At 36.3% G+C, this 27,817-nt stretch overlaps 1 protein-coding gene across 1 annotated transcript in view; it reads left to right on the top strand.

Moving 5' to 3' along the window:
- Positions 1-27,817, top strand: part of Pak5 (p21 (RAC1) activated kinase 5) — a 414,668-nt gene that overhangs the window by 19,768 nt on the left and 367,083 nt on the right. The window contains exons 2-4 of the mRNA XM_047541866.1: positions 21,638-21,791; positions 23,773-23,895; positions 27,042-27,102. The gene's annotated coding sequence lies outside the window, so the exon portion shown is untranslated. The remainder of the gene's footprint in view (positions 1-21,637; positions 21,792-23,772; positions 23,896-27,041; positions 27,103-27,817) is intronic.

Genomic DNA, 27,817 nt, shown 5'->3' with positions numbered 1-27,817 from the left:
TGTGTGTGTGTGTGTGTGTGTGTGTGTGTGTGTGTGTTTTAGTTACTTAACTCTAAATTGACAGGAACCCATCCTCAAGAATTTCTTTTTTTTCCAGAAAGAATTTAGCAGCATGAGTGCTTGTATATTTGAGACTAGAAGGTTTGTTTTTTCTTTACACTTAAAAGGACAACTTACGGGCTATAAAATTCTTGGTTCAGACTTTTGTCTTCTCAGCAGTTTATAAATGTTATTCTAGTTTTCTGGTATTGATTATTTCTGGAGGGAACTATGAGCTAAACTATGTGTTTTATTTCCATTTCCTGTCTGTGATTTCCATATGATTAAAAAAAATCAATGAACCTTTGTAATTTCACCAGGATATATGTTGGCGTCTAGTAGGCAGAGTAACACACTCTGTCTGACCCAAAAGATGTCCACATCCTACTCCATGGACCTGTGAATATGTTACTTGACATGGAAAAGAGACTTGGTAGAGTTAATTAAGGGTCTTGAGATGGTGAGATTGTCCTAGGTTAATCTAGGATATGTAATCATAGGGTCCTTAAAAACAGTAAGGAGAATGTGAGGATGAAAACAGAGAGATAACTGAAGATGCTACTCTGTGACTTTGAAGATAGAGAAGTAGGTTCTGAATCAGGCAGCCTCTAAAGTTAGAAAAGACAAGGACTTTATTTTTCCCTGGAACCTCCAGGAAAAATATAGTCCTGGCCCCATCTTGATTTTACCCTGGGGAAATCCATTTTGGATATCTGAACTCCAAAGCAGTAAGATAATGAACCTGTATTGTTTTCAACTGAACAATTTGTGATAATTTATTATAGTAGCAACATAAAACCAACAGAGTGTCCACCAATATTTAGTCTCCTTTGTATGTCTTCTGTCTCTCAACCCCTCAATAATCATGTTCATTACTCTTTTTCCATTATGTTTTGTGGGATTGTTCTCAAACCTATTGTTATCCCAGTTACATTTTCAATAGTGACATTTCAATGTTTATTTCTAATCTTACCTTCATCTCAGTAATTCATGGAGAATTATGTTTTTCCAAGATTCCTTGTATGATGTATTTTCTTCATCGAGTTTTACTTATGTTATTTCCTTCCCTTGCTTTTATTTGGTATTACCTATCAATAAGTGTCAAACTGGTACTTAATTGACATTCATTTTAAATGAGTATTTTAAATGAGTATCAATAGATCATTTGAAGGAGAGAGGAGAGTAAGGAAGGACTGTTCTGTGATAGTCTGAGGCTCAAATAAAACCTATTATTTTCAGCATCTAAGAAGATATAACCTCCCTTGCTGATATATTCTATTTATATCGTTCCTGAAGTTGGTTTGCTCACAACTAAATTGTTTAAATCCTAGATGTCATTTGAAGTTAGCAGTCATGTTCTCTCCTTTAATAACCACAGTTCTTGTACATTTCTTCATGAGATTCCATTTTGAGCAAATATATTTACATGACTTGAAGTCATAACTCCTTTTTTTCTTTTGTTACATCTTTAAAGTTTCAATTTAGTTCACATTCCATAAAATTTTCCCTATCAGTGGACACATACATACACATACAAACACACACAACATTGTGCAATCATCACCACTATTCAATTCCAGAACATTATCATCATTAAAAAAAAAAAAAAAAAAACTTTGTAAGTGTTTGCAGTTCTTTCTATTCCTTCCTCTCCCTAGTCCCTGGCAACCACTAATCTACTGTCTGTATGTTTAGCTTATTCTGGATATTTCATATAAGTGGAATTGCACATATGTCATTATTTATATCTGTCTTCTTTCACTTAACATAATGTTTGAAAGGAACATCCACATTGTGGAGTATTTCAGTACTTTATTTTCATTGCAAAATATTTCATTGTTTGATGCACCACATTTTATTTACCTATTTAGCTTTGGATATACATTTGGGTGGTTTCCATTTTTTGACTATTTTTGAATAATGATACCATGAACATTTGTGCATAAACTTTTGTATGGATGTGTTTTCAATTCTCTTAATTATGCTTTTCAATGTCTAGATTGAATTATTTCCCTCTCTGTTTATCATTCTTCTTTTTTTCTGGTATGTTTCAAGAAAGAAACAAAATATATATTTTTACTCTTTCTTCTTTAATCAGAAATATCTTTAACTTATCTAAACTGTAAATATGAAAACTCAAAATTCAAAAAGGTTACACAAATTGCTCAAGAGCACCAGCCAGTTAACAATGTAGCTAGGAATAGAAATCTTTTGGACTTTTTGAAAGCATTTTATTCTCATTTTCCACTGTGTTTAATAATAGTTAATTATTTTGACAGTAAGCTATTGCTGCATAATAAAATAACTCAGTTCTTAGTAAAACAAAACATCAACCATTTGTTATTTCTCGTGAGGCTTCAGGTCTGCTGGGTGTTTACCATGATCTGAGCTCCTGGTGGGTATCACTCATTCATTCTCCTTGGTCAGAGAGGTTGCTTTACTAATTGTCATTATGCTTTTTGACATATTTGGGATCTTGACTGGGATGACTCATTACTGCTTTTCATGACCTCTCACTCTTTAACAGCCTAGCTTAGCCTTCTTTTTAAGGCAAAAGCAGGATTCCAGAAGAGAGAAAAAAGTATACTTGTAATCTTGAGGCCTAGGGTTAGATCTGACACACTTCCTTATATTGTGTGGGTTCAAATTGGATACAATCCCAGACCCAGATGACAGGTGGAAAAGTAGACTGTACCTATAAATGGGAGGAGCTACATCTTAGTCTATTTGACTGCTATAAGAAAATGCTATAGACTGAGTGACTTATAAATAACAGAAATTTATTTTTCACAGTTCTACAGGGTGGAAAGTCCAAGATTAAGGTGCAATAGATTCAGTGTCATGTCTGCTGAGGGACTGCTTTTTAGTTCATAGATGGCACTATCGCGTTCCCTCTGCCCGCAGAGAGAGACATGACAAACGTCTGAAGCTTTGGAAGTTTATTGCGTACAGTCTTCCTTTCTTTCCTTCTTATCTATCCCTTTCTCTTGCTCTCTTTCCCTCTCCTGCACTTCACTCTTCTCCCGCTCGGCTCTCGCCTGCTCCGGCCGCTTCGTTTCTCCCGCTCGGCTCACGCCCGCTTGCACGCTTCTACTCCCAGCTTCTACTCCTACTTTCAGTTTCTGCTCTCTTTTCTTTCTCTTGCTCTCTTTCCCTCTGCTTAACTCTCGCCTGCTCCGGTCCTTCCGCTTCTCCTGCTCGGCTCACGCCTACTTCGGCCGCTCTGCTTTCTCGCTCCTACCCCTACTCTCAGCTTCTTCCCTCAGCTTCTGCTCTCAGCTTCCGCTCCTACTCCCAGCTGCTTCTTACTCTCAGCCTCAGCTTCAGCTTCCGCTTACTCTCCCACCCACCAGGCTTATATACACTTCAACCAATCAGGGGAGAGCACACGAGGTAAACGCACGGACAGCTGCAGGCGTAGAATAGGTACACGAGGGGGGGCATGCTCTAATCACATCGTTAACTAGCCAATCATTGGAATTCGCTGGTTGTTTACTGTATAGCTGGCCGCTTTTGGCTCAGCGTCAGGCGCCATCTTGACCGTGCTCAAGGCTGGGGGTCCCGGAAACCCGACATGGCACCTTTTGGTTGTGACCTCACAGGATGAAGAATCCTACAGGACTCACTTGGGCCTCTTTTTATAATAGTGCTAAGCTCACTTATGAAGGTTCTGCCCATATGACCCAAGCACTTCCTCAAAGGGCTTCCCCCTTCATACTATCACCTTGAGGGTTAGGGTTTTAATATGGGAATTTGGGGAAGACATAAACATTTAGAGCATAGCAAGCTGAAAGGTTACACTGTATGAATACAGGAAGGGATAAATAACCAGGCACATTTTGCAATCAATCAACCATGTGCATCTAGTAAGAATTGCCCTAAATAGTTGTGTAAAAGTTGATAGCAAAATTTAAAGAGAAAGTAGTTTGGAGAAAAATAAAATTAGCACTGGATATAGAGTTCTTAGTGGACTCAAATACCTACTGAGGATGTTCTATGATCACTTTCTTCTAGATAGACTGGTACACATGCTGTCCTTCAAATCCAACCTTAATCCTCCTGGTTTCTGCTATTATGTTTCAGTGGCATGGCCTTCCACCTTTCCCAATTCCTCCAGCTCTGGCCTCTTATTATGATCTAGAATATTCCCCTTATAAATAATTTCCAGTCTGCCTACCACATCCTGTCCCATTGGACTAAAATCTCCTTGAGGGTGGAGGTATTGCCTAGTGCAACTTTGAATCATCTGGGCCATCAAAGCACTTTAATAAATATTTGTGAAGTTAATAAAGGAATGAATGGAGCCATAATTGGCAGCTTTATAATTGGCACATTATAGTTTTTCTCCTATGATTTGTTTCATGACTGACTTTCATCACTTGCTTCATCCTTTTCTCTTTGTAATTTATTATGCAGTGTTTGTACACACACATATATACAGGCACATATATTTCCTGCATACATGTTTTAGGTATACATATACATGCATACGTTTTTGGTTTATATAATTAATGATTGCACTGAGTTTGGTTTACTTACCTATTTAATAATAAATAAAACTCTTTTCTTGATTCTAACTCTTATAGTTCACTTTTTAAAAAAATAATTTGAGGTGACATAATTTTCAAAGATATAAAATAGGTCATTATAAGTAAGTATTAGAAAGAATGGAGGATCAATTTATGGCAGCAATGTTCTATAAACCTGATTTAATATAGTTGCCTGAGCAATTATGGTAAATAGGGAAACAAAACTAGAGATCTTATTTTCAGAGAAACTCTCCTAAGAGGAGTTTATATGGTTGCTTATATAAGGAATATTGTAGAATATAATAGATGTCATCTATAAAGTTTTGTAGAATAAGCAGAAACATGCCTCACATGGCCATTTCTCATATTGACCTTAAGTTAAACCCAAAGTATTAAGCCATAGCTTAATGAAAGCTTTTCTGTGGAGAGCTAAGCCAAAGTCATTGAAGTGAGCTTGTTTCTGGTATTTCAGGTCAATATGATGATATGGTTTTAAGAATATAGGCTGACAAGGAATTTTCAAGTCCCTGAAAAAATTAGAATTTGTAACCTTACTCTCTAACAGAAGATTTCAAGACTATGGGCCCAGCATTGAATTCTCTAAAATACCGAACATACAGATCACAATTGTTGACTGAAGCACAATCCATGGTAAATTTCAAATATAAATTACTAGGAGATGACACTGACATATTTTTATAGACATAATTTATGGAAATTAAATTCATTATAGAGGGGTGTTATGGTTTGGATGTGAGGTGTTCCCCAAAAGCTCACATATGAGAAAATGCAAGAAGGTTGGAGGAGAAATCCCCCTGATGGGATTAACTTAGTGGTAACTGGAAGTTGGTGGGGTATGGCTGGTGGCAGTGGCTCATTAGGGGCATGGCTATGGGGTATATATTTTGTATCTGGAGAGTGGAGTCTCTGTCTCTCTCTCTGCTTCCTGATCATAATGTGAGCTGCTTCCCTCTGCCACACTCCTCCGCCATGAATGAAGCCAGTTGTCTGTAGATTGAGACCTCTGAAACCAGATAAACTTTTCCTCTTCTACAATTGTTCTGGTCAGATTCTTTAGTCATCAGCAGTGAAAAATCAGATGAAAACAAGGGATCACTGCAGAATACAGAGTCAAGGACTTGCTTCCAAGATAGATTTAACTAGGCATGTCTTTTCACATATCTCGATTATCTGTTCCTCTCGATGAGAACTCCCTCCCTTGCCAAGGACTTTGGTCATAGTGATAAAAAGCTGAGGGGGATAATACTTGACAAACCACCAAGACTCATAAACATGAGTGGAAAGAGTGGATTGGGTGGTGGGAAGAGGAAAGGCTACTTCATCAACTGTTATGTCCACAAAACCTGCACAGAAAAGGACAATGGGGTGACTTGCCTGTGTGTCACAGAAAGCATTCTATAGGTTGCTTGAAGGTTACTCTCCATTTATCCAGGCTCCTCCCTCAACCAGATGCATTTTCTGCCCTTCTTTGCTCTGCTCTGTTCTATGGAGTGGAGGGTGAAATGGTAAATGATTTCTATGGATTTCTATTTTGGGATCCTTTATCCTCTGGCTTCTCGTTGGATTTTGGGGAAGCAGTAGATAGGATGGTCAGAAGAGAGAAAGAGAGATCTGGTTATTTATTCCTCTAGGCCCCTCCCTGTTTTTGTCACGTTTTATGGTGGTGATGACCCAGGGTCATTAATCTCATAGAGTCTGATGGCACTGCTTCCTCCCTTAACCCCTTCAGTCTTAAGTGGTAACAGCTTTCCACCATTGCTAGTCCCTGGATGCTATAACCATCCTGTGTTTCCCTTAACCCCATCCATACCTGTTAAAGAAGTTCTACCAGTTAAATCTTGTGAACAATCTACATTGGGACTTGTCTCCCAGTAGTTGATTGATACAGTTGCTAACCCTTGACCAATACCTTTCCAGAAACACCAACCTGATTAGCAGAGTTGAGAAAGTTTCCTGGGCTCTTTAGATCCTGACACACACAGGCTTTAGTGTTGGGACATTCAGACATCTAAGATGTTTGCATTTGTCATTCTTATTTCTACTCATTCTCAGTTCCTGTGATATTGGTTGTCTCAGAAAATGGTCCACCAGTTGTTCAAACCCAAAGGAACTATCTTTGGTTATTTTGTTTATTTCAACTTCTACTCCTCATCCAAGTGATAATAGAGTACTATCACTTCTTTCTCCAACATATATCCAACATCTACCCACCTTTCCACATCTTCACTGCTATTTTTAGCAGTCCAAGTCTCCATAATCTTTAATATGGATTGTTCTTATTTCTTCTCTGCAAAATATTTTCCATTCAACAATTAGAGGAACATTTTAAACAAGTAAATCAGACTATATCACTCTTCTGCATCCTCCAAAGTCTTTCATTGCTCTTAATGTCGATAGTTTAACATTAATGTTCACATATTAGTATGAAATAAAGTCCTTGCATTGTCTGGGTTCTCTTACAACTTTTAAAAATTCTATTATATGAATACACCAGGATACACACTGACACAATCACAAAAGCGTGGACACAACCCGTTCCATTTCAGTCCCTAGCACTTCCCCATTCCCCCTGCTTCTCTTCTTCCACTTCACCAGTCCCTCTTCAATCCATTTACAGTTTGCCTTTTTTAAAAAATTTAGTGTCCTGTGGATACACCCAATGCTGGGACCCACTGTGCCACATCCACACCTGCACATACAGAAGTTTGGTCATATTCATTCCATTGTTCTTTTCCTGTCCCTTTTTCCTCCTCTTCTGAATCCCCTTTGTCTACTCTCTACTAATCTTTCCTCTATTTTGATGAAATGCCCTCTCCCCTCTTTGTTCCCCTTCCTCTATTTCTTCTTTTTTCTTTTATTTATCCCCCCACCCCACTTTATTTTGGATTAGCTTCCACATATCAGAGAACATATTTAATCTTTGATTTTTTTTTTTTTTGGACTGACTTATTTCTCTTAGTATGATGGTCTCCAGTTCCATCTTTTTATTGCCAAATGCCATATTATCATTCTTCTTTATGACTGAATAATACTCCATTGTGTATATATACCACATTTTCTTAATCCATCCATCTGACGAAGGGCACTTAGATTAGTTCCATAGCTTGGTATTGTGAATTCTGCTGTTATAAACATTGATCAGTATACTGTAGCATACTGACTTAAAAACCTTATGAGTATATGCCTAGAAGTGGGATACTTGGGTCATATGGTGGTCCCTTTTCTTTGAGGAATCTCCATACTGCTTTCCACAGTGGTTGCACTAATTTGTAGTCCACCAACAATGTACAAGTGTACCTTTTCCACACATCCTCACCAACACTTATTGTTATTTGTATTCTTGATAATTGTCACTCTGGAGTGACATGAAATCTCAGTGTTTTGATTTGCATTTTCCTATTGCTAGAGATGTTGAACTTTTTTTTTTATATATTTCTTGATAATTTTTATTTCTTCTTTTGAGAAGTGTCTGTTCAGTTATTTTGCCCATTTATTGATTGGGTTATTTGCTTACTGGTGTTAAGTTTTTTTAGTTCTTTGTATAACCAGGATATAAATGTTCTACTGGAGGAGCTGATGACAAAGATCTTCTCCAATTCTGCAGACTATCTCTTCATGCTCTTAATTGTCTCCTTTGCTGTGCAGAAGCTTTTAAATTTGATGTCACTCCACTTATTGATACTTTGTTTCACTTCTTGTGCCTTAGTAGTCTTGTTAAGAAAGTCGGTTTCTGTGCAGACATGTTGGAGTATTGAGCCTACATTTTTTAATAGAAGTTATAGGGTTCCTGGTCTAATTCCTAGGTCTTTAATCCACTTTGAGTTGACTTTGGTGCAGGGTGGAAGAGGGGGTTAAATTTCATTCTACTACATATGGATTTCCAGTTTTCCCAGAACCACTTACTAAAAAGACCATCTTTTCTCCAACATATGTCTTTGGCATCTTTGTTAAATACAAGATGATTGTCTCTGTGTCTTCTATTCTATTCCATTCAACTTTGTGCCTGTTTTGGTGCTGATACCATGCTGTCTTTGTTACTATAGCTCTGTAATCTAATTTGAGATCCCCTAATGTGCTACTTCCTGCTTCGCTCTTCTTGCTAAAAATTGCTCTGGCTATTCTGGGTCTCTTATTTTTCCAAATTAATTGTATGACTGCTTTTTCAGTTCTGTAAAGAATGTCATCAAAATTTTGATGGAGATTGCATTGAATCTGAATAGTGTGGTAGTTTGACCATTTTGACAATATTAATTCTGCCTATCCAAGAACATGGGAGGTCCTTACATCTTCTAGAGTCTTCTTCAATTTCTTTCTTTAGTATTCTAGTTTTCATTGTAGATATCCTTTATCTGTTTTGTTAGCTTGATTCCCAAGGGGTGTGATTGTGTGTGTTTGTGTTTGTGTGTGTGTGTGTGTGTGTGTGTGTGTGTGTGTGTGTTAAGGCTATTGTGAATGGAATAGTTTTCCTAATTTCTTTTTCGGCAGATTTCTCATTGGAGTATAGGAATGTGAAGGATTTATGAATATTGATTTTACATCCTGATACTTTGCTAAATTCACTTATGAGCTCTAGAAGTCTTCTGGTGGAGGTTTTTGAGTCTTCTAAATATAGGATCATGTCATCAGCAAATAGAGATAATTTGTAGGACTTCCAGGTTTTGTCTTCAAAGAATTGGAGAATTGTTTTTTGGTAGTGTGGGTGGTGAGAGAAGCCCACATGTTTATATCAGAAGTGTTGTAAGTAGAGAAACAGTTTTCTGTTTAAAAACCAATAAAAAAAAAGTCAATTATTTAAAAGTTGGAGCTTATGGGAAAGACCATCAGGGAGAAGTAGACTCAGAGAGTCAGGTTGCTAACCCACAAGGGCTAGAAGGGAACCCACTGGGCTTTGGACTCCACACCCTTTACTGACTAGGCCAGTGCACCCAGTACCCTCTGTGGCCAAGGTTGGGGACCACAGACAACTCACAGTTGTCCTCTCCTGTGGAGAACTTCCTATCTTTGTAGTCCATGAGCTGTTACAAAGGGCCTGGGGCTGTACTCAATGCTTATACTTTTCTTAAGACCTGGGTGAATGGCTGAAATAACAGTTGGTATAACCTTGAGGTTTATCTCAGACATTTTCTTAAGTCTTCTATTATTTAAGATCATGTCCTTGCATTTCTTCCTGAAAAAAACACTTAACGCAGTGAGTTTTACCCATTGGGGGAGGGGAAGAATTTGATTAAAGGTATTTCAAAATGATGAAAAGCTAACTCCTAAACTCAAGAAGGGAAAGGTTCCCTGTTCACAAATCCATCTGACCTCAATGGGGTGAAGTCCTTAATGTGAACTAAACATTCCCATTTCACAATTTGGACACTATCAATGAGATGAAGTCCTTAACATGAACTAAACACCTCTATTTCACAATTAGGACATGATTAGAAAGTGTAGAATGTCAAGAGTCACGTCACACCAGTACACTTAAAGATGTGAGTCCATTCACCCTAAAATGGGATAGTGATTCTCTGATGACGCCAGGCAAGGTTTGAATCTGAAAGCCAGTGGGACCTGCCTGAGATGGACTTCTACTATACCACACAGGAAAGAGACCCACATCTGCCCGATGCACACTCTGCTGCCTGCATGATGCTGCCAGTTAGGCCTGACCCACCTGTACTCAGGTGAGAGAAGCCATGTTCAAAGGACCTCACCTGGCTGCCTTGAAAACCATGAAAACAACCATACTCAGAACCACTCACCACTTCTCGGGTTCATGATGATTTCTATCTAGAAAATTCAAAAGAATGAGACAAAATAGGATGGGTGCCAATTCCATTGACTAGCTACTAATGGATCATGAGTAAATTAGTTAACCTGTCTGACCCTCCGTTTCCTTACATATAAAATGAGGTTTCTGGAAGTTTTCCATGAAAGCATGCATGGATTAATATCCAGAATATATAGAAACTCAGAAGAAAAAAAAAGTTTTATAAAACAAACGCATCTTACTATTTGAGAGCCTGTTGTTGGTCTTGTCCTTCATCCATATGTGAAGTAGCACAATCACTATAGGGCATCCAGAGGAGAAGTTGGAAACCATGTCTTGGAAAGAAATTCAGTTCTGTTGCTTTCTCAGTCCAGAGCAGCTGGGCATTTACCTTATATAATGCATTTGGTGGCAAACAAACTAGTAGATGCTCCATCATGTAATTTCAGGATGTTGCTTTATTGCTGGATCAAGTGGGGTTTAACTGTTTCTTTTTCATTCTCTCACCCACACCCTTAACCCATATTTACTTATTTTCTTTCCATTTACTCATTTGCTGAAAATATTTTGGCCTTTCAGTTTCCTAGTCAAGGTGAGGATCAAACACATGCATTCTTTTCTCTCCCTCCATAACCCTTATTCACATAAGTGTAATTTGAAAAGAATAATATGAAGCAGAGGAAGAGGATGACAATAATGACCAGAGCACAAAGGACAGGAGAAGCAACTACTGCAGAATATGTAGGAATCTGGAAAGTGGACGGATAAGAGGAAACTGACAGCACACTAAAGAAAGCGTAGTTATAAGGTGGGAGTGGGGAAGGATGAGAAGCTGTCCAATTAGTAGCCCCCTGGCCTCCCATAGGCTCAGAAATAGGCAGCATTGGGTACCCCTGGAAGAGAGGGTGAAAGTGGAACAAAACAGGGGACTGGTTGGTCATCTCCCAAGGGGATTTGATTCTAAAATCCTACTTTCCATTCTGCATAGCATGGCAACTCATCTGCATGCATGGGTCTCTTAGGTGGAGGGCACTAAGCATAGTGAAAACAGGAAAGTTCAAGCCTGCATGTAGCATTTCCAAATCCCAAAGCAAGTGTACCTAAGAGGGCATGGTCCTTGCCTATCCTTCTTTTCCTTCACACACTGGTTCCTTCCTTCAATGCCAGGGTCCTTGAATGAGTGCCTGTAGATACCCAGCCACTATTTAAAGTCTATCAAATCTCTGCAAACTGCCACTGCTTGTCTGTGTCTTGGTTTCAGGGATACATAACCTGATGGTTGAAATTGTTCATTCTCAGTATGACAGATTAAGGGAAGAGAACCAGGCCCCCGGAAGCAGACTTGGAGCCATTTGGGCTGGGCCATTCAGATGCATGGTCTAGAAGTGGGAGGCAGGACCCCTTGACTGTACAGAAAGGCTTCAACAAAGAAGGGTCAGATCAGACTCCTTTAAGGGACATTGCTAAGGTTAAAGTGACTAACTTTAGTTACTTTTGTTTAGGATTACACCAGTTTTAGCACTGAAAATCCTGCATCCCAAGAAACTTCAGTCAGAGGAAAACTGTTATGATTGGGCATTTCCCCAGCTTAAAGGTGGTAGTGTATTTTACAGCATACTTAGCTCTAAGATCCCCAGTCCTCTTCTCTCCTTTAGTTTCCAGAGTGATAATTGGCACAAGACCTTTGTCTTTTAGGTAGGAAACTAGGGCATTTGACTGTCCCAAGAAGAAAGAGTGAACATCTCTGACATTAAAGATTCTCCTGGAGAGTTCCCTTAGATACCTCTAGAGTAAAGCCCAGAGTCAACAGAGCCCAGCTGCTAGCTTAGGGCATCTAATCAGCTTTTCAGGGTCCAAGGCTTAAATCTAAGCAGACAGCCAAGGACAGCCAGACATTGAGGAAGCCCTTCGGCATGAAAGATTGAGACCAAAAGAAACATTGGGGGTGGTGGCAGGGAGAAAAACTACTTAGAGGAAACTTCTATGCAAGAAGCAGAAGTTTTAAAATACTTACATTAATATTCTCAGTCATATAAGAAAATACTGCATTTATGCATGGAAGAGCTGGCTATTTGAAAAGAGTCCTTCAAAAAGGAATATTTGAAAAGAGTTCTTCGAAATTGAAATCTGAGAACAGACCTAAGAACTCCATAGAAATATTGGAAAATATAATTGGGAATATTTCTACAGAAGGAATAATGTAAAGATAGAAATGGAAAGTAGGAAGAGAAAAAAACGAAAGCTAGAGTATTCGTTTAGAAGAGCTAAAAGTCCCAAATAAACAAATAAATGGAAGAAAAAAGATAAAGTATCAGAATGAGATATCAAAGGAATCAATAGGAAGAAACAGTAAATTAAGAAATTTCTCCAAATGGAGGGGTACACATTTCCAGATTAAAGAAGAGGAAGGAGAGTAGTAAGCAACAAGCACAGTGGGTGAAAATATTCCTCTGCCAAAACCCTGGGGAAACATCAAAAGTCCAGGATAAAGAGTAGATACTGCAAGCTTTGAAAAGAAAAAAAAGGGCATAATTAAAGAACAAAGTTAAGAATGATCTGAACTTCTTGTGGGTAGCACGAGAAGCTATAGATAACACTGAAAGGTGTACATGATGGAGAATTGTTTCACAATTCCAAAGGAAACTTTTTTCAACCTTGAATTCTACAGTTGGTAACATGTCACTTAGTATGAGGGTAGAATACTTTCAGACACACAAGACCTCCAAAATCTTTCCTCAGGAAGTTACTGGAGGATATGCACATCAAAGTGAATAAATAAGCCAGGAAAGAATTCGACAAGAGTCAAGAAAAGCAGAATCTGGTAGAAGGAAGAGAGAAAGATATTCAACAGTAGGACATTAAGTCACCAAGCACAAGGCCACTCTCCTGTTGAAAAACTGACAGAAAGCTTTGGGAGAAATTTATTTTGGAAAATGAAATGGTTAGATAATGATATGTCTGAACATTTAAAAAGGAAGGATAGGACAAATAACTGATAGGATTTGGAGATGAGCTGCTAAAAAATACATGGGAGAATTAAGAAAATAAATAAAATAGACAATTATAAATAAGAAGAAACAAAAAATATAAGAAATTAAAAGTTACTTACTATATCACATGCATCCACTGTAAATAGCATTCATATAATAATATGTTGCTCTAATCCAAATAGGCGTATAACTATTCTAACAGCAAGGGGAGAGGAAAGAAGTGCATTTGGGGAAGGGGGAAATTTGGAGGATCAGGAAGATGTAATAGAGAGCATACAGAGGTCATTATTATTATATAAATAATAATTACATCATATTATACTAAATTAATATAAATATAAATACTTATAATAATAAATAAATATAAAAATAAATTACATGTAATCATGTATTATCTACTAAGAAGACAACAGATAATAGCCAAGACTGAAAATCAAGAGGGAATAAACCTGCAGCGATAAACAATATGAATGTCTAAAAAAAAGAAGATGGAGATGCTTGTTAGTTGGAAGAGAGCAACAGGCTATTTTTTCATGAAAGTCTTAAGTTATAATCCAACTTTCTTTTCCTTTATTATTCCAAAATTTTTATATGTTTATTTTTTAAATAGATTTGATAGTATTGACTAAAAATAGAAGATCATAATGGTACTGTTTTAGTTTTAGGTGATGTGTAGTTTATTAAATTGAAAAAGAATTCATTCAGTTATCTGATTTTCAAAGTTTTCATTAGGGAAAATAAAGAATTTTTATAGCAAGACATTTGTGGAAGCAGGAAAAACCAATTCCAAAAAGAGATGGAGCAACCAGAAGGATGAATTAATGTTTGCAAATGCAGAGGAAGAGTTTTTCTATGAGAAGGCAGTCCCGAAGTTCAACTATTCAGTGCAAGAGGAGAGTGACACTTGCCTGGGAGGCAGGTGGTCTTTTGATGATACACCAATGAAGCCCTTGTGAACTGTGATGTTAATTCCAGACAGCAAGATGAGTGAAATCATGGATAAACTGAAAGATCATCTATCTATCTAGCCTATTTTTCATGGACATCGATGTGCTTATTTTTATAAAATTACCAGAAAACCCAGTGGAGCTTTACTGAAAACTCATGACTTTATTCAGATTTAAGTCCTCTACAAAAAGTAGGGTTCTTTTCCATGTGTCTACGACACATTTACAAAATACCACTTTTTTTTTATCAAATTATGAATGACTGATTAAAAACTTCCACCAAGAAGAAAAACATGGAGTAGTAATTTGAAGAATTCAATAAAACTCCTATTTTTAAATTTTAAAATAATAAAAGAAAGAATTTTTAAATGAAATTTCTGAAGTCTACTTTGATTATCTTTGTGTTCACGAGTATATAAAGTAAAATTTTCTTTAGAATGGCAGGAGACTTAGATCTTTTACTTAGTAGAATATCCTGTTTATATAAGTATAGTAGATTGAAAAAAAAATTCCCAATTCTTCATCTATAGATCCTTGATATAATGGGACTTTGCCTCAGTTTCTATCATAGATAGTATCTATTTCCCCACTTTTGAATCTGAACCATCCTTGTGATTTGCTTGACCAACAGAATGTTGTGGTAGTGTTGATGTACTAGTTCTTAAGGACTCATGCATATTTGCACACTTACTCTTGAATCCTTACCCTGCCTCAAAGACAAGAGACTATTTGGTTGGAAAATGGGAAACAACATCAATGAAAATTCTATAGTCTTAGCAAAGGCCATGTTAAAACCTCCTATAGCCAAGCATATGAGAAAGTCCAGCCTAGGGTCAGCAAAGCTGTCTTCCTAATCTGTTGACTGTTGAGAAAGAGAAATGAGTCCAGAACTGCTCATCTGACCTATGAAACTTCATGAGCAATATAAAATGTCTGTTTCTTTAAGCCACTAAAGTTTGGAGTGAGTTGTTACACAGCACTAGCTAACTAATACACTACAAGTTGTCAACTTACCCATAAAAGAAAGTTCAGCTTTCAAAGAATTAGAACTTAATAAACTAAAAAGAAAGAAAGGATAAAAATAATCTTTAACAAGAAACTATCACGAAGCTCTCTAATTAGGGAAAAATAACCTTAACTTTCCTGTTCTGCATTTGTTTTGCTGAAAACTTTAAATCAATGTATGTTTGCACAATTTATGAATAACAGCAAGAGATACCTAAGTTTCCCTAAATATAGAGTAAAAAGGTTACTTTGGAGAAGGAGAGAAGTTAATAAGACTAGCCCTTAAAGGGGGAAAGGCAGAAAGAAGTCAGAATGGTGAATGTCCAAGTCAGAATTCCACAAAAGAACAAGGATGTTTAAGATGTTGCTTTTTAGTTGCTTTCTGTGGAGTGTGAAATATAACACTCCCCACACACCTTATGCTCCCTTGAACTTTCAGTAGAATCTGCAATGCTTACTCATGCTTTTGTATGACTGGACACTATATTAGTAATTGGGAAGTCTTGAAAATTTTATTTCCAGGATATCGTTAGTGGAGTTGTGGGCTGATGGAGGAGGATATCAAAAAAGGTCCGAGAAATCAGACGCAACACCCTTCAAAGTTAAAATTCCTGAATACAAGTATACATTAGGGAGAACTTTAAACTTGCTGAGGCTATGCACTTGACAATGGTCTGATTCATTTTAATCAGACTGAAAATGGAAGATATCCCACCTCAATCAAATATATAAGGCAGGATGTCAGATTATGATGTACATTAGCAAATACTGTAGAAGTTAAGCTTACATGTACTGTAAGAAACAATACCCCTTTACCTCAATATTTACTGAAGTGAAATGAATACCAGAAATAACACAAAAATCTTTACTTAAATGTTTTAAACTTATCTCATTCATAATCACCCAGACTGTAAATAACTCCAGAGTTCTTCAACTTGGGAGTCAATAAGCAAACTGTGGTACATACATACAGTGAAAAACATCATTTGTTAAGACTTGCTGAATTATACGCAAAAAAGTGGGAGAATTATACCTTTAATTTTAAAACTAGAAAAAAATGTTTTAGACTTGATTTCAATCTACTTTTGGAGAACAAACACTACTTCTATCAAACATTAGTGATATGAGCATAATTAAGCTAAGCAACCTTTGAAGGTTGCAGATAATAATTAATGGAAGAAGGAATTTCCAGACCAGAAAAGCTGGAGGAAACTTAAAAGTGTTGGTTAGATGTAAATTGGCTCTAAATGAAGAGTGCTAATTAGGTTAATAGGGAAAAGGAGAAAAGAAGTATAAAGTGAGCTGGAATTCACTGTTGTGTTATGGTGATAGGGAGGAAGTCAATGATTGTGTAAAGGCACAATTGTAGTGGTTATTACTTCTGAAAGAAATCAGTGTGAAGGGAACTTAGCATTTTTTCTTGCCCCGCCTCCTTTGCCCCAAACAATCCTCTAGAAGGGTGCCCTTGACTCTGAGGACCCTCAGCTAGCAACCTCTCACCACATCAGGGATTCAAGGTTGTTCATTTGCACACCTCAGTTTGCAGGATTACATGGTAAACTTGCTTCAAAATCCAAAACTGTGAGAATTTTAGCTTGTCTTTGCATTGGAATTTCCCTCAAAAGCACAAAAAGATAAAATGAGAAAGTAAAAGATTACAAATGAAAGTAAATTTAGAAAATCTAGATGGATCCAGGTGTCATTGCCTGAGATGACTATCATTTGCAAAAGAGGAAAAATACTGAATTTTGGTGAACATTTTGACTCTAGAGAATGTTTATTTAAATTGAAGAATAATGGAGGGTAGAATGAATTCCTTTTTGAGAAAGATAAGATGTTTTAATTTTAAGCTGTACCTCATTTGTTATTCTAATTATCTGTCTCAAAGGGGCATATTTTTGTATGTCTACCTAGTTATGAGATTAACTTATTAAGAGTTTTTTTTTTTTTTTCTCTAAGCTTACACATGTGGACTTGGAATTATCCCAGAATATCTTAAACTCTAAATGATTTGGACAGCTCTTCTAATCAGCTTCAGAGTAAAGAAGTTTTGTGCAACTCAAAATTGGGAATTTGCTCTTTGAAAATTCTGCTCTCAGTTTTCGTTTGAGTCCATGGGCTTTGACGAAATCAAGACATTTGCTTATTAGCCCAGGCCATTTCCATTGATATCTGGGTTTGATAACTTCAAGGCACAAACAGCTCCCAAGTTATATCATGTGATTTTTAAAATTCTCATTGAGTGCCTGCAGCCAAAAATAAAGCAGGGTGAACTGTGGGAAAATCAGGCAGCTTATGGAAAGTAAAAATAAGTAAAGAGTCATAAGCTATTTTTATTACTAATTCCAAATGTCTAGCACAATTTCAGTGCTGGCCAAGGCAATTTCACTAGGGATTTGTGCTTTTTGCTCTTTTTGGTAGGGTCCTAAGCAGGGTTTCATCAGAATGGAATTCAACAGCAGCACTTCTTAGCACATAACCTCTATCACCACTGCAAACAGAGCCATAAGGGGCAAAATTGTGTGTGGTGTGGGCAGACCCCAGGGATGGTATCAAGGTTAATTAATTTCACTTGAAGTTTGGATGATTATCAGACAGACATAATCTCAGAAGGTTTCCCAGGCAAGATTTTAGACCTCAAAGATGTTCTAGGATGATACACCTGGAAATTATTGTTGACAGCTTTTGAAATGAGGGTTTTTAAGGGATGTTGTAACAGTTTGAATAGCTCTTGATAGCATTTTTCCTTGGTATATCGTGCATTTTTTTAAGCTACAAGAGCACTGTAACTCATTGTGAAATATTCAAACACTATAAAAACATACAGGGTGAAAATCAAAGTATATGTCTTCTGGATCCCATTATCCTGAAGTAGCCATTACTAACAGTGTAATGTATATTCTTCCAAAATCATGATCCTAAATGTTTGCATGCACACGCGCGCACACACACAAACACACACACACACACACACACACACACATGCAATATAGATACTACCAAGATTTTTGCAAAGAATATGGAAATGCATATATTACATATATAATTTTTTTATTTTCCCAAATGTAATCTATCTCTGATATTGTGACTTTTACATTTACTAATTTCCATGGACCTTTTCCATGTTGGTTCTTAAAAGTAGAATTCTCTAAAAATATGTATAAAGTTTCATAACAGTTGTACAACTTAAATATTGCCTTTCTTTGTACATTCATTTGTTCTTCCTAGATATACATGACAGTGTAGTATATTTTGACATATTATACATACATAAAATAAATAAAACTTGTTCCAATTAGGATCCCATTATTGTGATTGTATGTGATGTGGAGTTACATTGGTTATGTATTCATATATAAGGATAGAAAAGATATGTCTGATTCACTTTACTGTCTTTTCTATTCTCATCCCCCTTCCTTCCCTTCATTCCCCTTTGTCTAGTCCAATGAACTTCTAATCTTCCCCTCCTTGTGGGTTAACCTACGTATAGAAAGAACATTTGCCTTTGTTTTTCTGGGACTGACTTATTTCACTTAGCATGACATTGTTCAGTTTCATCCATTTCCTGGCAAAGGCTGTAATTTCATTCTTCTTTATTACTGAGTAATATTCCATTGTGTATATATACCACTTTTTCTTTATCTATTCTTCTGTTGTAGGGTACCTAGGTTGGTTCCATAGCTTGGTTATTGTGAATTGAGCTGCTATAAACAGCAGCTGCATCACTGTAGTATGCTGATTTTAAGTCCTTTGGGTATAAACCAAGGAGCGGGTCAAATGGTGGTTCCATTCCAAGTTTTCTGAGGAATCTCCATACTGCTTTCTAGAGTGGTTGCAACAATTTTCAGTCCCACCAGCAATGCATAAGTGAAACTTTTCCCTCAAATCCTCATCAACATTTATTGTTACTCATGTTCTTGATAATTGCTATTCTTGCCTTTCTGATAAGCCTTTAGAGTATTCTGATTTTTAACATAAAATCATAGATATCATAAGCTCTTTATCAGTATCTCTGTAGGCAAATTAGTTATTTCTGACAAGAATTGTTCAGTTAAAAGATTTTAAATATTTATAATAAGTTGCACTTCACACACACACACACACACACACACACACACACCTGTATAAATTTACAATCTCACCAAAGGTGAGAATTCCTGCTTTTTGATAATATTAGACTTTTAAAAAATTACAGCCAATTTTAGCCAATCTGATTCTCTTTTTAAAACTGTTTCTCCTTGAATTCTACTGAGGATGAATATTCTTTTATAGAGCCCAAGTTGTTTAAATTTCTTCATCTGTGGATTAATTTTTGAAAATTGGTTACTCATCCTTTCCTGATAATTTGTAAAAATTTTTTGCATGTTAGGGATTAGGCTGGATTCCTTATTGATTCATATTCTTTGCATATTAGTAATTATGCTGATTTTATAGATTTTGTTGTCTACAACTAAAATCTGAACAGAAATAGCAACTTTTTAGCTCTTTCCTCAAGTCTGTTAATCATTTTATAAGCTTAACTTTATTTTTAATAGAAATTAAAATTTATGAAGCCAAGACTGGCAATCTTTATGTTTATGAATTTTGGTTTTGAATCTTAGGAAGAAATTCTTTACCCCAAGCATAGTCTGCTAAACATTTTTGTACTTTTTTGGTCTTCATATCTAGAAATTTATTCCACATAGACCAATTTTTTCATGTCCAAGTGCGTACTTGTATTTTGCAGAATGGGTAGATGATTAGCTTAACAGCACCTATTAATATTTCCCATATTGATTTGAAATGACACTCTACCCAATAATAATTTTTCATTTATCATGAAATTGTTTATGAATTGTTCCATTTTTTTCTATTCATGCTCAGACACCACACCATTTTATTTATTTTACCCTCAAAGTATAATTTTGATTTTGTATTCATAACAAAATAATAATCATAATCTTAAATTAGTCAATAACTTGACTATTTAAAAGCAGAAAATTAGTTTCTGGAATCTCCTTGATTCCACATTGTATTCCTGTTTATATTCATAAAGACTGATTCTGTCTGGCATATAACAGATATTGCTAGAGTGAGTAAGTCAAACAATTCATCTCTTTTACATAACTTGCATAAAATGATAAAACCAACAATCTGATTATTGTTAGTGCCTATTTTTTTGCAACATGCTTTATACCAAATGATTGTATTAATTTTAATCATATCAAGTTCACATAATCTCTGATTAATACACTCATTAAAATATCCTATGGAAAGCACAAGTTTAAAAAATTTTATGTATACCTTTTTAGGATTATTTTTAACAGTGAAAGCCCAAAGAACCAATAATAAAGATGGACTCATGTCTCTTGAGAGACATAAAATAAACCTTAGTGGTCTCAAATTTTTGAGCATTATACTATAAATTTTTGAGGTCATTTTCACAGTGGAAATGGTTATGATATGGAATCAGGTTTAAAAAACAGAATATACTATGATATAAGTAGTTTTGCTTCCTATTTCAGTCTTGTCTTAAATATGTGTCCAAAAAGGTATTTTTGCAAAATTTTGTATGCATATGGAAAAGCACTTAAAAATTGGAAAACTGGACATTTTGCACCACGGAGGTGATAAGACTGTAGTATTTTTTTTAAATTAATACTAACTTACTAGCATTTATACAAAAATGTAAGCCTATATCAGGACCTTGGTTTAAAATAAATTCAACATGATAGATATTATCATATCCAATATTTTGTAGTCAATTGCAAAAACGTTTCTAATTCTCTGTTCCTTCCTGTGTTCATACATTCTTGATGTGTCTTTGTAACTTTTCTCTTTAAGGCATGGAATCTACTCCTCTGTCCCTAAAGTCTGTGCTAGCTCTGCGATGGTTTGACCCAGTGGAATGTGGCACAAGTGATAACGTGGCAGTTCTAAGCTTCAAGAGGGCTTGGATGCCTCCACTTGCTTTCTTGGGACCTTTTATGGTCTAGAGATGAGGTATTCCCCAAAAGCTCATTTATGAGGTGATGTAACAAAGTTCAGAGGTGAAATGTTTGTGTTATGAGAGCCTTAACCTAACTAATCCACTAATAGGGATTAACTGGGTGGTAACTGTGGGCAGATAGAGTGTGGCTGGAAGAGATGGGTCATGAGGGGTGTGCCTTTGGGGTTTGTATTTTGTCCCCAGTGAGCAAAGCACTCTCTCTGCTTCCTGTTTAGCATACCCTGAGCTGCTTTCCTCCTTCACACCCTTCCACCATGATGTTCTCCCTCACTTCCAGCCCACAGCAGTGGAATTGACTGTGGAATGAGACCTCTGAAACCATGCACCCCAAATAAACTTCCTCCCCTCTATGTTGTTCTTGTCAGGTGCTTTGGTCACAGTGGTGAACAAACTGGGTGAAAAAACTGACTAAAACAGGATCCTGATCAGCTGTCATGAGAACCAACCTGCAGGATGAAGCCTCCTAGAGGATGAAGTGGACAGCAAGTAGCTGACCATCCTGTCCTGGACAACACATAGGTAACTAGCAACTAGATTAAATGTGTTGGGGAGCATCTAGCTAAGACCAGAAGCATTGCCCAGCTGAGCCCAAGTCAAATAACTAACTATAGAATTGTGACCTCAATAAATGCTTGTTGTTTTGAGACAGTATTAGGGTATTTTGTTAGGTAGCAAAAGTTAACCTTTTCGTACTTTATGGGGAATGCAAGAGTGGTGAAAATGAAGGAACAAAGGATATCAGAGGCAGGCAAATGAGAAAGAAAATACAAGGAGGTAGATGTCAGAGGCAGCCAGTTTCAAAACAGCAGGATAGCTGGTAACAGCAGATGTCTTCTTTAGGAACCTTATAGAGACACCACATCTCCAGAACAGATTGTGAAAGTTGTCAGAATCAAAATGTCAAGCCCTAACTAACACTAACTAAATAATTAACCAAATAAATAAAGCTAGAACATTACGAAGGATCTTATGCAAGTACACTTGACAACAAGGACTGTCACAAAAGATTCACAAAGACACCACAACCTTGCACACACACACACACACACAAAAAAAAAAACTTTCACAAGAACATCTGCCCAACAGCTGTCTGTTAAATCTTGGCCTGATGCCACCCTTGTCATTGATCTCTCTAGCCAAAGATTATTGTTTCAAAATATTTACCATAAGCCTCCTCATTTTGTCTTTAAAAACTTGCCCTTGCCTCAACCTCTTGGAATGTGTTCATAGTTTACTATGACACGCATATTCCCATTGCAATGATATTACTGAATAAATTTAATCTTTGGAGAATCTTTCTCTGTATATTATTAAGGTTGACAAGGTTATCAAGGGGGAGGAAGAGAAAATAATTTATCTGCAAGCTGCTTTCCATCTCTAGTCTCTCATTGGTTCAACTCTTGCTCATTTGGGCATTCAATGCATTTCCAAATGCCCTTCTGGTAGTTACTCCACAAAAGGTTGATCTCATCAAAGTAAAGGTGGCAGCAACATGCTGAGTGAGTGTGGTACATTGATGCAAAAATGACCTCAATTCTCCACTTGGCCTCGCATTAATACATTTTGCAATGTGACTTTGCAGCACCTCCTGTTAATTAGTAGAACCTCTTGAATCAGAGATGGACTTTAACTTGTTTTGTTGTATAGAATATGACAAAAAAATTTGCAAGGGTTTCATGATAGACTATAAGAGGTCTAATGTGCTCCTGCTGTTTGATGGGCTCCTTGCCTCTTTGTGTAAACAACCAGGAACAGCCTGGTGGTTGATGACTCAGTAGTACCCACTTTGCACCAGTCAACAACTAGTCAACCACACAAGCAGAGACATCCAGTTGATCTACTGTTGCCTATAGGTGAATAATCCTCAAGCTGAGTCTACCCTAAACTGCTGACTCAATGAGTCACGAACTAAATACTGATCATTGTTTTTAAGTCATTAAGGCTGGGGTTGTTTCTTTGCAGCAATAACTGACAGAGCAAGCTTCTATGTGGGTGAATGAATCACACTTGCAATAATCAGAACTTGAAGATTTGCCAATACCATTGTATCTTTAGACTGAAAGGTGTCATTGCAAATTAGTTTTCTAACTAGTCAAGTTCCAATATGATGAATTTTAAAATTGTCTTTCTTTGAAAAGTAATATATGAGACTTGCAAGGAGGTTTGATTGCTTTTGTACTGAAAAAGTGTTAATAATCTATTCTCTTGTTTCCCATTAATTATTGCTTAATTTCCTGTGTAGTGGGGTAGATTACTTTTCCTAACAATAAAACCTGATGGAAATGTTTACTGAGGTCTGTTATCCTAAGTGATGTGCATATATTTCTTGTTTTCTGTGCAGAGAGGTATTATTATCCATCTCTAGGCAAAACATTTTAATGGAGGATTTCAGCTCAGTTTTGTTAACTACAGCATGAGTTTCATGGTAGCATACTTATGAATTAAGCTATAATTCCATCTGCCTTTTCAGAAAATGGTCAAATGTTTTCTTTTGCTTTAGAGTTGGGAGTGAAGTTGGTACTTTGGATCCCTGGTTGGAGGAGAAAGTGAAGATGGAATATGTCAAGATCTCATCGAGGACACTGGGAACATGCCTTACTCGGTTCTTACTAATTAGATCTAGGTAAGTAGTAAAAGGCAGAGTACAGATGAGATAAGCAACTGCTTAGAAATGTAACCATCAGAAACAAGCTCTGTATCTTGACCTCATAATGGAGTAAAATATCTATGTGAATTTTGATTAGTTCAGTCTCAGAAATGCAATCAATCATAACTAAGAGCATTTTGATCTCTTTTAATCTTGCTCCAAATGGAATTGTCTCAGTCTTTGGATCCAGAAATTCTTTTTTGTGGGGACTTGCCTGTGCATTGTGGGATTTTAGCAGCATCCCCAGCCTCTACACATTAGATGCCAGTAGCCCATCTTCTTTACAACCTTGGCAATCTAAATTGTCTCTGGACATCATCCAGTGTCCCATTGAGAGCAAAAGGTCACCTCACTGATAAACACTGCTCAAAATCACTGTCTTTGTGTGGTTTCTGAGTTTACATTTTGCTACCTTGGGGAGTGCTATAGAAAATGATGCAGAAACCAAGTTAAGTAGACTCCAGGTTTTCCAATTCTACTTTGAAAAGAGAAGCTCTAACTTTATCATTTGTTTATATTTAGTAAATTGATTTTTATTGTAAAATTGGTCCAAAATGATTCTAAGACAAAGGCTTTTTTCTTAATCCTCCTACATCCAAAGCCACATCAGTAACTAAGATTCAGACACTAGTAATTGCAAGTCACTTTTCAAGAAAGAGTATCTAAAAACACATGCAAAACCCTGTTATTTTCTAGTGACACTGATTATCCATCTTATGAGAAAACTTTATCCCCCATATGTAGTCATAACACAGTTTATGACTATAACATCATTTATAGTCAGTATTTTTAGAAAGAAATGTAGCAACTTCTTAAGAATTTGAGTTGTAGTTAGCATTTTTAGAAGGGACCCATTGGACAAAATGGATTGATAACTACAATGTAGAGAGTTAGCAGAGCCCACTACACTATTACCTACAATTCATTACTAGAGAAATCTTCAAAACATAATCTTTTGTCCTGACTCAAAAGAATTAATGTTTGAGTTTCTCCAGTGAAATTCAATATTGTTTTAGCCACAATACCTCTTTCACAAGTGAAATTGTACGTGTAAAATAGATAAATTGATGAGCTTTACAAAGTGAAGAAGAAAGTCACTGGCCCAGAGACTCAACCAGGTACTTAACACTAAGCACCATGTTAAAAAAGTAAGTTACCAAAGAAACATAGCAACTAATGATTAACATGAGCATTTTAATCTCCATCTGATGTCTATAAGCATTATAAGGTTTTATGTGTGCAATGGACCAGTTCGCTCTGCTACAGTTATTTACCCATACATTTATACACGTATTTGATTTTCTACAAAATTTCACATATATATGTGTGGGAAGGATGAGAGTGTATTTTATCACAAAACTGAGTCATTGTCCCTGTGGATCAATCACCATTTACTGTACATATGTGAATAACTGAGTGGTTGCAAAATCAACTTTATTCTTTATAATCAAAATAACAAATTATTTGTGAGTGCCTGATTTTTTTTTTTTTTTTACCGAGGCTTAGTTTATATAAAAAGAGAGACGCAGTTCTTAAACATTAAGTTCAATGCATTTCAACAACTGGATTTGGCTGTATAACAAGATACCGAACATTGTCGTCATCCCAGAAAATTCCGTCATGCTTCTTCCAGTCAATTTCTGTCTCCCAGAAGCAACCCTTCTGAATTCAATCACTGCTGATTAGTTTGGAATGCTCTACATTTTATATAAGTGGAATTATGCAGTATACACTCTTCTGGGTCTCTTTTTTCCTTTGTTGCAATGTACATAAAATGCAACTATATTGTTGCATGAATCAGTAGTGGGTTCCTTTTATAATTAAGTAGTATTGCAAGGTTCCATGCATCCTTTAAAGGTTTTCATTAGAAACTGATTTGTATGTGTACAGGACCAATTTTAAGAATTCAAAATCCAGACCAAAATGAACTTTTTAAGCAATTTATTTATTCAGATATGATCAACCACTTTTGGAAATTAATTTAGCACTGAGAAGAGGCCTTTGCATTTTAATTTGTTCTTATTTTTAAAAGTACATTTTAAAATCAAGTTTTTAAAAATGCACAGGCAAAACCTATGCTTATGACTTAGTGGTAAACTTTTTAGTACCTTACCATTGTTCTGATAACAGGCTCATTAGCTTTATTATCATTATTTGTTGTTTTTAGATATACATGACAGTAGAATATATTTTGGCATATTATACATACATGGTGTGTAACTTACTCTAATTGGGATTTTATTCTTGTGATGGTACAGATGAGGAGTTATATGGTCATGTATTCATATATGAATGTAGGAAAGTTATGTCCAATTTATTCTACTGTCTTTTCTGCTCCCCTCCCCCTCCCTTCCCTTCAATGTTTATAGAAGCTCAATTCACAATAGCTAAGCATGGAACCAGTCTAGGTGCACTTCAACAGGTGAATGGAAAAAGAAAATGTGGTATAAATACACAATAAGAGGGGAGGGAAGAATAGAAATTCATTGGATCATTATCTTTTAAGGTAATTAGACTGTGTAAAAATAACATAAAATGAAAGAGCTAAATTCACAGCAGTTGGTCTTCAAAGCATTTCCCTTTTATGTGACAAGAATGATGTGGGCTTAATCTAGAGATGTTCATAGTAAGAAAAATCCTACCTCCTCCAACTTTGGGGTTGAAAATTATTTTTGTACGTCACTTAGAACCACTATTAATTTCTTAGGTGTAAAACATGATGAAACCACTTAAGTTTATAGGCGTACAGGTTGGCTTCTTACAGACATGCAATTTCCTCCTCTAACCTCTTCCTCTACTTCCCCACCCTTCCGATAACTCCTGCCTGTCTTCCTGAATCATTGTAGTTGTCTTTGCCTTCCTGCAAGTGTCCATTTGCATTTCTATTCTCTCACAGTTCTTTGGTTCTCAAAGCAATGTTACAGGTGCTACTCCCTTGAGTGTTTGTGTTAAGAGTTTGTTGTTGGTGGTGTTGTCCAGGGATTGAACCCAGGAGCACTTAACCACTGAGCCACATACCCAGCCCTTTTTATATTTTATTTAGAGACAAGGTCTTTGCTAAGTTGCTTAGGGCCTCCCTAAGTTACTAAAGCTGACTTTGAACTTGCAATTCTTTACTTCAGCCTCCGGAGCAGTTGGGATTACAGGCATGTGCCACCGTGTCTGGCTGGGTTGTGAATTTTTGTGAGTATTTGTTTCTTCTTCATTCCCCTCACTGGAATGCTACACTGTAAGCAGTTAAGTGCAGTCACCAAACCTGCTTCACTCCTCTCTCTCTATCTCTCTACTATAAAATGGATGAATAAATAACCAAATGCCACATAGATCAATATAACTGGGTTCTCCATAACTGGAGAGAAGTTTTATTTTTATTTTGCTCACAGCAGTACCAGAGTAGTTAAGAATAGTCTGATTTTTTTCTTGCTTTTCTACATGTATGCTAATCTCACCCAAGCACATCTCAGTCACTTGCTTGTACCACCGTCACTACAATGAATTCTCTAAGTTCATCTGCACCCCAATTTTGTCAAGTTCATATATTTCTTTCATTTCTCATCTTTAGAAACAGCATTTGACATCATTTGTTATCCTCTCTCCTTTTTATTACACTGTTAAAATTTTTAATTGTGGTAAGATGCACAAAAGAAAATTTACCCTCAACTAGTTAGAGAGAATGAATAACTTTTACTTTTAGTAACTTATCTATTGTTCATATTTTCTTAAAAATTATGGTGAATAATTATTATTCCTTCCTTTTGTTTTCTTTCTTATCTGTTGAGTCCATCATTTCAGAATGATATTTGAGCAAATTCAGTATATAATGTAAATTAATTAATTTAGCTATATGTTAATTTGACAATCTGAGAGCAAGTAATATAATTATTTGTTTTGGGGTCAG

Source organism: Sciurus carolinensis, chromosome 2, assembly GCF_902686445.1.
Source record: "Sciurus carolinensis chromosome 2, mSciCar1.2, whole genome shotgun sequence".
In the NCBI taxonomy this organism is placed as follows: domain Eukaryota; kingdom Metazoa; phylum Chordata; class Mammalia; order Rodentia; family Sciuridae; genus Sciurus; species Sciurus carolinensis.
Note: the sequence above shows the minus strand (reverse complement) of the source record. Positions and strands in the feature narration are given on the sequence as shown.